The sequence below is a fragment of the Anastrepha ludens genome, chromosome 6, assembly GCF_028408465.1.
Source record: "Anastrepha ludens isolate Willacy chromosome 6, idAnaLude1.1, whole genome shotgun sequence".
Classification (NCBI taxonomy): domain Eukaryota; kingdom Metazoa; phylum Arthropoda; class Insecta; order Diptera; family Tephritidae; genus Anastrepha; species Anastrepha ludens.
The window spans coordinates 61,587,177-61,601,508 of NC_071502.1; the positions used below are offsets into that span (position 1 = coordinate 61,587,177).

The window sequence follows — 14,332 nt, forward strand, 5'->3', positions numbered from 1 at the left end:
TGAAATGTTAGCGATCATTGATCTTGATACAGATGTGTAGAAGCTGAAAAATTACATTTGTACACTTATATATGCATGTATATGCACTTAGATGACTGGTAAAATGGCAGAGAGTTTGAGAGGAAGGGGAGATGAGAGAGAGAATGAAGTAGAATGATCGTGAGCGTTATTGTAATTGTAAAAAGTGTGCCATTTGTTAAAGTACAAAAAGTCGTTTTTGTGTGGCGCTCATTTGGCATTGAAAATTCATTGAGGTGAGCGAGCATCTTGGTAACTGTAACATACGTACTAATATTATATATAAATACCTTTCATTCTTACCGAGATACATATGTAAGTATGTGTGTTTATATTATATATTATAAAATAGATATGTTGGTTATTTGACCCTTGGCATGCAAAATAATTGAAATTTATAAAACTTAGCAGATTTTAAGATTTACTACAAATGCATATTTACAAATATTCCAATTTAGTTACTTAATCGCACGTATAGTACGTTTGCATAGTGTAAGTAAAAGCTATTTTTACACCAACCTAATTTAATCATATTCAATTTGACGCCGGATACGCGTCGACCTACAACTTGACAATGATTATATATACATATGTGTATGTATGTGTGCATGTGTGTTCAGACAGCCACTTATGTACATTTATTTGGGCATCTTTCGCGCACAAATTTGCCATTTTTGAACATCTTGCAAGTTGAAGTAACGCCTATGAATTTAAAAATCTACACATTTTTAAGTGATTTGGACTGAATTTGTATAGGTTGTTTTTTAAATAGTTAAAGTAAGTAAGTATTTAACATATCACTTACTTATAAATATTATACAATTTTATAGCATTGCGAAAATTGCAGAAATCTACAAGCCAGAGTTAAAAAAAAATATTTTTCAAAAAGCTTTTAGTAGTTTTTATACACAAATAAGAGTTCATTTTATTTTTAGAATTCGCAAATAAAAATTGAATTTTGACTCACATTTGGGCGTAAAAGCAAAATAAATAATATATTTTTTGATGCTCGTTGCAAAATAAATATTAGGTATGACAGAAAAGAATATGACGCAAATAGGTATTTAAGGTAAATATGAAGAAGGAGGTAATCGGTCGCATTGAACAACAATTGAAAATGGCATGATGGGCGTGATCTTGAAGTTTTTCTTATTTTTTGAGCAATACAAATAAAAGCTTTACTTTGTAAAGACTGAAATAAAAGCATTTTGACGTCATCAAACTTTCATGGAAATGTAGGTCTGTAGGCATGTACATATGTATATCGAGGAGGCTGACCATTTCTTCATATAAAAAATATTATTTATTTATTTTATTAATCAAACACACAACCATAAGTTATTTTACAGTGTTGGGCTAATTCTAAAAGATTAAAAACAACATTAAAAATAGAGGTGTTTTAGGGAAAAACATTTGACAAAGGGAAGTAGTAGGCTGTAAAAAGTGGAAGTAGGAGGAGAATAACACGGAAGCATTAGAAAAAACATACATGTATGTGCACGTGCATATCAGCACTTCGGCAAAATAGTGTATGAGTTCATTTTTAAAGCGCAATATATTATACTTCGAATGGACTTAATCTTTTGTGGTAGAGCGCTCCAAAGACGAACATCAAAAACAAGGAACTGACGTTCAGATACAAGATAACTGTATTTTTTACTAAGCAGGCTAAGTGATCGGGACGATCTAGTGAATTGAACTCGTTCGACAAGGTATCTGGGCTCACTAGAGTTAATTACCATGTGAAACAGAATTAGGCATTTTACTTTTAATAAATCATAAAATTTTACACAAACCATTTTTATTCAAAAACTAATATATAGGGTTTTTCAGTAAGAGCGCTTCAACTTTTGAACTTTTTTGAATAAAACACAAACGGTTTGACTTTTTTAACTAATTTTTTTTTTATTATCGAGTTTGAACATGTACATTTAAGTATGAAATTCGATTTCTTTTGCATGACCACCGCGTGCACGTTTTACGAAGTCCAATCGTTGAATTAAATTGTCTGGCTGGTACGTAAGAAATTATTTTCAGAATTGCACCATGACGGAGAAATTTCTTTGAATGCATAAATGGTTGACCATCGTCTGGTTTCTTTTATTTAATATTTGTCCATAATTTTTTATTAGAAAAATTAGATTTTATCATAACTAATTAATTATGGAATGCGAGTATAACTTCATTTAAAAAGTTGCCTGCAGTAGCCCGCCCTGGGAACCCCATTTTCTGCACATTTTCTATAATTCCGGTTCCTATTTCTGCAATAGCGTCAGCAATATTGTATCTTGTCTAAATATTTTTGGATTGTCAGGATCTTTAACGGCAGCGGATATTCGCAAGTCGTCAGAAAAGTCGATGCTGCCAGCTGACGGTAAGCTATCATTAAGACGAAATGTGAGATTTCCGGGATCAGTACAGTTGAGATCATAGAAAGCTAGTCACCCTGCATTTCGCACGCTTTATTTTAAAATTAAACACAATAAATCAGTTTCAACGAATTCGGTGCTTTCTAATATCCATATATTTGCTTTAAATCACTAAGGGTCTTCGGCTAGCCGGTACACCTATCAGAGAAGTTTGCTGATCGCAAAGGGTAAAGCTCAACTCCGCGGAGGTCAGCTGATGTTATCAAAACTACTGATTACAAAATCATCGAACTTAGTGTGCCTCGCCACGAGCTGATTTGCAATAAACCCACATTTGGGCCACACAGCACTCACTTCAGGAACAAGTTTTCAATAATTTGAAACGTTATTTAATACATAGCATTGACAGACGACGGTGTTAACCCAGATTACTTGGGCAGTAAATCTTATTAAAATTGTAGTGTGACAGACGGTTGTTGCGCGGATTTGTAAATAGCTGATTTATTTAGTGAATAGTTTTGTCAGTGAAAGATAGACTGCAGGCAACAAATACTGGTATTAGCTGCCCTGACACTAAAAACAATTATTAAAAAAAGCAAACTTCCATTGCATCCAATTTATCTCATCCATACAGCAATGATTGTTTTCAGTCTTTCTTGTTCTTCTTTTTAAAAGTTGCATTATTTTTCACTCACAATAGATATAAACTGTAGTTTTTCGTTGCCATGTTGCCATCGAACATTCCCTTAATCTGTTTAAATTATGAGTATTGAGTCTCTTAGTTGATCTGGATTAGTTGCACATAATTTCTGCGATAATTCCGAATTAAGTCGTTAATCCCGACTAATGCCACCGTCTGTCTATGCTATAAGTCTAAAGCAGTGCAAAAAAGCCGTACCGTAAAGCTGTCTGCATCGAAATGACATGGAATTAAAAATACCCATTAGATAAATAAAGGTTGCTTTACTTAAAGAAATTTTTAACAGAAAATGGTTAGAACTACTTTTATTTAAAAAGTTCAATTTATAACCATAATGTTCCAAAATAATTTCTACTGGTTTCTAAGTGCTGAAATTTGTTAGTCTGATCTAATCTGATCTCTGAGTAAAGCCATGTCAAGTGATCCTCGAAAATTTCACTTAGTCACGGATTTTAGGGCAAGATGTCTCATTGTGTAGTCAAAGTCATGTTAACGCTGTTCTATAAATATTTCGCGCAAATTCCAATTTTAGCAATAGTTATTAAGCAAGATTAAATTAAAAAATTAATTACTCCGAAACTACAATAGATAATGGCGTGAAATTTTGCATACCGTTCAAGTATTGTCTGTACTATTTTTCAAGTGTTAATAACTCCTTTTATTGTGACAAATAGATAAATAAATAATAGCTTTTTGTAATCAGTTGCATTTTTTTATGTTTTCTTCACGCTGTTAAACAATCGGACTTACGGATAATTTTGCGGAAAACGCTTACCTTCAATAATCTGAAAATAGAATTTTGTACTTTTACTCCATTTCCGAGGTATTGGCTGTTTTGTAACTTGATGCGCTCGACGGTGGCATTGCTGCCATCGGCTGATCGGTCGCGCGGTGGCTTGAGGACCGCGCAAACTGAAGCAGCGTGCACGTTTGAACATGGACAGGATTTATTGCCTATTGACTGAATTCGAATTTTTCGCAGACACACTGTTTTATCAAATCGCCCATATTCTCCTTGAAATTTACTTTACACTTTTTTAATTCATGCCTGATTTCATAAATTTTCAAAGCCACATTCTGATGCGTTTTACAAACGCAAACACTTTGCGTCCCATTTTGCCCAGCGACAATGCATTCGCGAGGCCGAAGTTCTTTGAATTTTGATAGACCAATTAATGCCTCAAGGTATTCTATTCTAAATTGTTCGTGTAAATCATTCAGATTAAAAAGTAACAATTTTTTTTTTCTTTTGTTTTTTTACCGTTATTAAAAACAGTTTTGCAGTCTTTTATTCCAGGTAACAGTCTACTTGAATAATCAGACAAGTAGAAATTACGCACTTTTTCGACAGACAAGTCTGAAATTTTTTTCCACGTTTTTTAGCTGGCACAGATGCAAAGCCATTTTTTCTTCTCAATTTTTTAGATTTCGATGCCATTCTTTTTGAAACAGAAAATGTATCGCAAATTTTTTTAACGGTCCAATTGTCTGGAATTGTTGTGAGTATTTGAATTTTATGGTTGATACTGTTCTTTTCAAGCAAAGCGTCTTTAATATTTTTCACAAAAGCTGAGTATGGATTTTCTGTTTTTTTCTGATTTTTTAATTCTGCATTTTCTGTTCCTTTTCCGGAATTAATGACGTCTGCAACAATTTCTTTGAGTTCCTTATCGCATAAATCAGAATACCTTTTTTTTTAATAGGTGGTTCGCCTAGTTCTTGCAGAATTTTGTTCACTTTATCGAATTTCAAAGAATGATCAATGTTCTTTATTTCGAAATTTTCATCCTCCGAATCGTCAAAAGAATCTATAGAGCTATCCGACGTCTCACTTTCTGTACTTTGAGTAGGATTGAAAAAAGAAACGTGGCGATTTACTCTAGCGGAGTCAGCAATTTTAAATGTTTTATTAACTTTCACATTAAAAATTGAAGTGTTTTTATTCATAAGTTATTGTTATAAATTCATTCAATTGTCCTTTGAGGTTAAAAACAGCAATAAAAGACAAAAAATTTGGAAAGTATGTAAATATCTAACGAAATGCACATTATACAAGCAAACATCCATTCACTCTGAAAAGAAATAATTTTCAATCGAAATTCAAATCTTGTTTGCAACAGCAGACAGTTCTGACAATGTTCATCTAGAGCGTTCACAGTAGTTTTCGCACCCTGATATAATTCTTTGCGACACATTTTACAAACATATTGACCAATATATTTTTCAAATTTATCATTCCACTTAGATGTCATCAAAAATAAATTGCGTCGGACACAATTATGGCCTTTTTTCATAAACAGATTAGAGCATACGCTCGGTCGAACAATAATTACCATAATATTGAAATATGCAAATATGCTCTGTCACCAGTCACCACTTAAATCGAACTGTCACAAAGCAGTGTCGAATTCAGTCAATAGGCAATAAATCCTGTCCATGTTCAAACGTGCACGCTGCTTCAGTTTGCGCGGTCCTCAAGCCACCGCGCGACCGATCAGCCGATGGCAGCAATGCCACCGTCGAGCGCATCAAGTTACAAAACAGCCAATACCTCGGAAATGGAGTAAAAGTACAAAATTCTATTTTCAGATTATTGAAGGTAAGCGTTTGCCGCAAAATTATTCGTAAGTCCGATTGTTTAACAGCGTGAAGAAAACATAAAAAAATGCAACTGATTACAAAAAGCTATTATTTATTTATCTATTTGTCACAATAAAAAGAGTTATTAACACTTGAAAAATAGTACAGACAATACTTGAACGGTATGCAAAATTTCACGCCATTATCTATTGTAGTTTCGGAGTAATTAATTTTTTAATTTAATCTTGCTTAAAACTTTGATTGTTAATAACTATTGCTAAAATTGGAATTTGCGCGAAATATTTATAGAACAGCGTTAACATGACTTTGACTACACAATGAGACATCTTGCCCTAAAATCCGTGACTTAGTGAAATTTTCGAGGATCACTTGACATGGCTTTACTCCTCTGTCATACTACAAAAAACTCGTTCAATGCTGGATTACTGACCACCGATTGTTGATGTTCGATGTTTTTGGATATCTATTCCTAGTAATTGGAACAGTATTAACAAATTATCCCCTTAAGAGTTTCTGCCTCTCGATAATTTCCTATTTTTTCGATGTTGGGTGTTTCCTTCCATATAAAAAAATGCAATGGAAAAACGGATATCGAGGAAATTGACAAGACCGGTCGGAAAAAATTGTCAAAAATCAACGCAAACTTGCACTTTACTCGTATTATACCAAAATGTGAGCTATAAAACTGCGTGCCCGAATTTATTCTAAAACTTTGTTTTGATGGAAATTTGTAGACCATTTTTTTTTTAATTTGAACAAAGTTGGGAACTTGGATTTATATGTTCTTTTGTAGTAGAACGACGTATATTTTGATAAATGAAATATTAAAATTTAATGGGAAAAAATAAATTGTCTAAACTTGTTAATGAGTCCCCGAGCCATAGTTGTTTTCACACAATATCTATATGGTATGCAAGTAGAAAACATCCTAATTATATTGGTCATAAAAGTTTCTACAATAGTTAGCAATAGTTTTTTAGTAGCAATATGCGGTGCCAACTTGTGAATGTGTAAGATTACGAGCGGATCCAACATACAAATACGCTGTAGTTAAAATAAAACAATAAGAATTGAGGAACATATTAAAATCATGTGAAGTGGTTAATAAGGAAAGAAAACATTTTTCATTTTTTGTTTGAACAGATGTGTAATTTTGAGTTTTCTTTGTTTTGTTTTGAAATGTTATGACATCAATGAAAGGGAACGTGTTGAAAATGTACAATTTAATATATGGAGTATTACTCTTTTAAGCTTTATTTGTATCTTGACGTTTGGGCTAAGAAAAAACACTGTAGGCAGATTTCGGATCCAACGGGATGCCTGGACCGGTACATGTCCTCAATCAATTTCTAGTGTGACACATGTAACTCATAAGCGGTAAATTAGGCATAATGGAGTGTAATGTGTGAATTTTTAGAAAGAAGATTTTAAAATAAAATTTAGATTTTTCCAGTTTTATGGTTTTCAAGGAGTGTAAATATTTAAAAATGTGCCTTCATCGCTCAAACAGAGTCAGGAAACCAATTCATGAGACCATACGGTTCCCAGAATAAGTGAAGAAGAAGAATTGAAGTGTTGAAAAACGGTACACGAAAATAAGCGTTCCATCATTTAGAGAGATAGGGGATTTTCTTAAGGGCAGAGGCAAAATTCTTTTAAAAAACTTTAGAGAGCTTGTAAGAAATTGGCATTCAGTGATCTCTTTAACAATTTAACATTTTTAGTTGTCTATTTCCAGCAAGAACTTAAATGCTTTTCAGAACTCTCTTAAGTTTAACTATGACTGTTGTTACAACCTCTGTTATAGTTCACTATGACTTCTGTTAGCTGCTGGTAAGAGCTCTGTTAATTTTAACTATGACTACTGTTACCTGCTGTTCAGAACTCTGTTAGCTTTTACCGTGACTTCTGTTAACTGCTGTTGAGAGTTTGTGAAGTGTAATAGAAGGCCTCTTCTATTCGCCATTTCCCCGCTCGCTATCTCTATGCTCGATTAACTTGACGAAAAATTTGCATACGAAAGCAACAACAAAGTTATCGAGTAAGATTCGCCGTTAGCGAGTATGGCGTTCACAATAATAGCAGCACGACATATTACAATGTTTTACCCGTTTATTTATTTTTGTGTATTTATTTTCTAAAAATATAGTTCATACTACAAAAAAAAATCATATAACTCAAAGTTTCAAACTCTGTACAAAATTAAAAAAAAAAAAACAAACATTTGCATAAAAATTTCAAACTTTTTCTGTTCTTATTACGTTTAGAAAAGTTCGGGATATGCAAAGAACAGTTTTGGTACAATAAAGCTCAAGTATGAAATGGCTCAAGAAGCGCGTTGATTTTTTACCATTCTTTCTATTGGCGGTCTTGTACATTTTCTTTAAATTTATTTATGTATTTTTTATTCTCCATATAAAAAAATTTGATGGAAGAAAATGTGTAACCTCGTCAACAAAAAAAAATTATCAAGAATCAACGCGAATTTTGAGCCACTTTAAACTGGCACTTTAATGTACCAAAACTCAGTGGAATACAAAACTACATAACTAGAATTTATATAAAATATTCGAAAAAAGATGGAATTTTTATAAACGAGTAGGTCTAATAGTAGTTTCGTCAAAAAAGTGTTTGTTCTTTCACCTTTTAATTCCGTTCTTAACGAAAGCTAACGCACTTTGATACAACAACAGTTTATGAATTTTAAAGCTCTGTTTAACTGTGGTTAAGTTTAAACTGCGGTTAAGGCTGAATAGAAATTAGATATTCTTATAGGATGCTTAAAGCATAAAGCGAAAATATCTGAGTTCAAATAAAAATATGTTTCTACAATTACGAATTACTTCAATTACTCGCTTCATAATTCATTTGGACAGTTTCGGTTCTGATGTTGCATTGTACTGTACATATTTATTGTACCAAGACAAGATTTATTGTATATGAGATTTATTCTTTGTTAATTGCCTTTTAATCACAAAATTAATTTCGGTCTTAGAAACTGTTGGTTTTGTTTTTGTTTAACAGCTGACGTAATTCGGATTGTAATTCAAATTGAGTAGAAATTTCGCTTAGAGAGTTTCTTAATGCAGGGCATAATTCTAACGCGCAGTACGACGGGATCCGAAATAAATAATTCGAAGTAACGTAAAACGCACTGTTAAATTTTCTTTGATGTTAAGTTGGGTAAATTCCATATGGTTGTTTTCGAACAGTAGCATCAAAAATGAAAATTAAGGGGACAGATACCTGTAAACGGCCATATTTTCCCTGATTTTCATTCAAATTATTCAAAATGAAGAAGTCAATATATTTTTTTCAAAATTGGCATACAGTTTATTTATACATTAAAATAATATAAATTTTTTTTTTATTTTAATCATTTAAAATGGCGGGTGTACACTCAATTCTTCCAGCAAGGTCGCAGCGGGGCTTCTCAATCGGCGGGCATTGTAGGATCGGCGACCTGAATACAAAAAACCAAAATTTTGTTTGTTTATTAATGTCATAATTTCTATATGAATTAAACGAAAGTGGACAAAAAATTCTCGGAATAAAATGCTTAAAAAAAAAAATTAATTTTGGGGCGAATTTTCCTACTATTATTTTTTCGAAAAATTTTCGAAAACTTGTATTCACATAACATTAATAACTGAAGGTAAAGGGGGGTTAAGGGATGAGATAATTCGGCACATTAACGGCATAGAACCTCAATTATGCCTCAGCGTCATCGAAAATTTGGACCATCGGATGGAGGTGTGCCGCCGAGGCCGCGGCGGCCATTTGGCCGATATTTTGTTCCATACGTAATTGAGCCATATCAATATTATCATAATAAAGAGAAATGGCAATAATTTCCAAAAAAATTGTATTTTATTCAAAATCAACACCGGCCCTTCAAACTTAACCACCCTTTATTAAACTAGTTTTGAAGGGCCCCTATGTAGTATACGAATATTTTAGTATTTGACGTTTAATAAGAAAACTAAGCCAATCGGAATTTCCGCTGAACAGTAAGCGGATTATTTTTTCCAAATCGGGTTTTAGTAACAATCTGACACAAAACACAAATTGTTTTGCAATTCTCCTATGCAATATACGAATATTTTTTCTTTTTTTATTTATTTTTATCGATTTTACTTTTCATATATATTTTCGCGCAAATTTGAAAAGGTTAGTAAGCATTTGTGAGTCGCAAAATTCACATCATGTAAATTAGACAGAATCAGCGTAAATTTGTATTTGCCACTTTGCATTTCTCAACTAATTGAATTTATGAAGGAGTGAGAGAGATTGCTAACTTTGGCTCGTTACAGCTACCTCGTGTGAATTTTTTCCCCTCCCATGAGCATTAACACTAGGCTAAGAAGAAATCAAAAGCACCGTGCACTTTTGCTGCCAATACTATACGAATATATGTATGTTTGTATTTAGAGTACAGTGGCACGAACGGTTTTGGGGTGCGCATGGGAAGCAGGCGCGACACAAAGTTCATTTTACTAAGTGCAAACTGCTGGCGGTGTACAGTTAGCGGAATTTTTTTGGCGAAAGCTAAATATAGCATTGTCATGATGAATACGTATACACAAATACAGACGTATGTATGTGCATCCTGATCCCAGTAAGAAATGAAACAAAGCATTGTAAAACATTTTTGAAGCCACTATAAAATAAGTTGAATCCGGCAATTTTTTATCTTTATTTTTGTCATTTCTTTTGTTTTTGCATATAGGACTATGAAACTTAGATGGTATGTGAGTACACTTACATTGAGACATTTCTCAAATAAGAAAGTGCAATATAGGTAACCTTCGCTCCTAATGCAGCAAAAGTAAGAATTCAGCAGGAATCATTCTTAGTTACAGTTACTAGTTACTCTGTGCAAGTTCAAAATTAGGGCCAAAGTTTTGAAAACTGTTGCCAATGTTACAAAACGGAGCACGCAGTTGAGTTTAGAAGGTCCCAATGTTGTACGATCAACTATTAAAACCTTTGTCTAAAAAAAGTGGGAAATCCGAGCACAGTGTTACTAATTAATTCATTTGTTTTATTGGCGCCTACCACAATCGACAGCTAAACTGAAGATGCTAGCTTAAAGTATCACCCAACACTCGATGAAAATGCAATATCAAAATAGGCATGAAACCGTTAGGGAGCGCTGCAGTGTTGAAGTTTGGAAAAACCACTTTTATCGACGGATTTGGTCCACATTCATGTTACTTAAATATGTGGTATATACCCCATATCTACTTTCCGTTTAAAACGTACTCTGGCTAAGACAAACTTCTTGCTAAGGCGAACCAAATCAAAAATAAAGCCCGAATTTCAAGAAAATACACATTTTTCATCGCTAAAATGAACTTACGGTTAATACGAACCCGAAGTCTTTGTTTTCATAGATCTTGCAGCTCTTCAATCATTTGTTTATTTTGTTGAGAAATCTTTTTTATGTTTAAAAGTTTATGCTTGTAAAACTCAAAATAGATAATCGACTAACAAATGGTAAACGCCTTCAGCGAGGTGTGAAACAAAAGCAAATATGCAGAGAAATGAGCATCAGCAAGTCAACTCGAATTATTCTACTAAGTTTCTGTATGCATCCGCACAAGTTAATCATTCAATCAATTTTTATTTATGTTACGATGGCATTAATATTAAATTTTTTTAAAATACATTTTCAAATACTGTAAATGCTAATTTACGGAAGCAATAAATAATGGAGTCAACAAAAACCCAGAAACGATGAGACCCAGTTACGACTTTAGCGCCATACACAGGAACATTTGCATCCGAAATTGTTTGCAGTCCCTTGACATGGCACCCTACAAAAATATTCGATTAGATAGTTGAAGTTAAAATATCTAAGGTGGGGCAAAATTAATCATCTACTCAGTTTGTTTTTGAATAACTTTTGTATTAAATATAAAAAAATGATTTGAGCGATGGAAATCTTTTTTACTAAATACAAACAAAAATGTTTTGAGTGGTGGAAATCTTTTTTACGAAATATCAAAAAAAAATGATTTGAGCGATAGACATCTTTTTTACGAAACATAAAAAAAAATGATTTCGAGTGATGCAAATCTTTATTTTGACCTTTAAGCGCTGCATTGCTTGTCTGTTTGTATACCGCAGCTGCCCATTTGCAAAAATTATAAATCTTCCGATAAGGTGTAATATATATCGTCCCCTTAGTATAACAATAGCCTATGTGCTCATAGGCTATTATTTTTTTATTGCATTTTTGGGTTCTCCATCGTCGATTTTATATGTGGTCAAAATTTGGTCAAATTCTAGTTCCACAAAGTGGGTCAAAACGTCAGTCAAAAATAATAAATATTTACAGACATAACGAGATTTGAGTGAGAGCTACTTTCGACAAAAAGTTTGAAATTCATTTTCTCAAAACATCAAAAAATTTATAGGCTATTTTAATACTAAGGGGACGATATATATAAAATAAAATCCATATATCTTAATATTAAACAAAGTAAATTGGAGTTTTTTTCGATACTAAATAAAGATAACAAATTCATCATTTTATCTGGATATGTATGTATGTACGTTGTTTTGAATATTTCCGTTTAAAATGCGCTTGACTGAAAACGAATCGATTTTCTCGGCCCCTCGGAGTACGGCTTAAGCGGAAAGTACTGTATAGGTATATAATTCGAACTGCTCCCATTTTTGCTGGTTTTCTTCTTGTGGAGTCCGTCAAGGACCGCTAACAGAAATAAACTTGGAAGATTGCCATTGCCTGACGAGAAGCAACCGCTGTTAGAAAAAAAAAATAACGCTGGGCATAAAACTGGCATAGAACCTCAAGCAATTGAATGAAAGTTGCATCCAGCGGCACTCTACTACGATGGCCGTATAAATAGTAGGTGCAATTTTTTTGCATGAAAATTAATTTCTATGGGTCTAAATAGAAATCCTTTGTAGCTTTTACGCGCTGTATATAAATAGTTTCCCTATTAAATTAATTATTTATGATTCAATTAAAAATTATTCAAATTTCGATTCGTTAAAATTCAACTACTTTTTCACCGTTGACAGTTCTTTCCTGCAAGGTTTTAACCACGGCGCTAATTGCCTTCAATACATACATATGTATGCGTATGTGTTCATGCATGAATGTAAGTACATTTTCGTGTACGTGAGCGTGCCTTCGTGAGCATATAAATTACATACCTACATACATATGCACATATATTCAATTTATATGGCTGTGTTGTGTGCAGAAAGTCACACGTTCGCAACAGTTACTCACGTTCCGCACTTTGCCTTCCCAATTGTGTCAACAAGTACAAATATATCCACATACATTTACGTACTCATCCACATACATACATGTAGTATGCACTAACAAATGAATCACATGTATCACGGCAGCAACGGCACCAGCTTTGAACCAGCTAACTGATCAGCGATCGTTGCAGTACCAGTTTGCAGCGTAGTTGTTGCCTTATTTTAACATTTTTTCTTTGATTTTCCCTATAGTTTTTCATTTATTTTTTTGCATCATCACTTCTTGTTTTGTTGTTTGGTTTTTTGTTTTTGTTTTGGGTATTTATATTTTGTTTTGTATCTCGCTTATTTGTGTTAGTGTACGGCATACCGATACACTCACTCACGTGCAATCACACATACAAGCATAAATGTATGATAAATTTTTCATATGTATGTATGTATTTACGTATACGTAAAGTCAAATAGGAGGCAAAGCCATCAGTGGCTTTGACGTCAAGTGAATGCGAGACGAGCCCCCAATCGACTACGCCAACTACAATAAAAGCAAAAACTGGCAATAAACGTACATAAATGCGCCTTCAGCCACCACTACATGTACACAGATACATGTATGTGTAATTACAATTCATACATACACACAATTGTATGCAAAAAACAACAGAAATTCGAAATAACCGCAAATGAAAAACTAAACCCACATGACTGGTTGCTATCCAAATACATTTACGCGCACACACACACACGCACACACACGAGGCAGTTAGATATGTACTTATGTATGTGGATGAGGCCACATGATAAATTGCTAAACAATTTTATTTATTATTTCATATACATATGTACATTTATGCATAATAACTGAGCATTTGCGCATACATAATAATTTATATTTTTTATTATTTGTTTATTCATACGTATATAGTACGTCTTCATAATAAATTTGTTATTAATATTTTTTAAATAAAACATTTTTTTATTTAAATTTTTTATTGAATTCAATTCTCTTGATTGCGATTCGTCGTGGCGTTTGTGGCAAATTCCTTTAATTACAACGAAATTCTCGCATTTGATCACGTTCACTCAATACTTGCTTTAACTGTGATCGCCGCAGTCACGCCCTCTTTTTGCTGACCCATCGTTCGATACACGGAGGCGCGTTTGCTCAACCAAGAACGTATAATATAAATATTGGCACATACATTTGCAGAAATATACTTACAAATATTTGAACGAATAATTGTTTTTGCTTAGAATGCATTGGTTTGATTGCCTTTGAAGGTGATCAATACATACATATGTGCATACATTCATATATATGGATGTGTGTTAGAATCAACTATTCTTTTGATTTACGGGTAGGTTATGGGATATGACAATAAATTAACCAGCCGTATAG

General features: G+C 33.1%; 1 protein-coding gene across 1 annotated transcript in view; it reads left to right on the forward strand.

Annotated features, from left to right (window-relative positions):
• LOC128867086 (RING-box protein 2-like) overlaps nt 1-14,332 on the forward strand; it is an 81,628-nt gene that overhangs the window by 37,964 nt on the left and 29,332 nt on the right. The gene's annotated exons all lie outside the window — the stretch shown is intronic.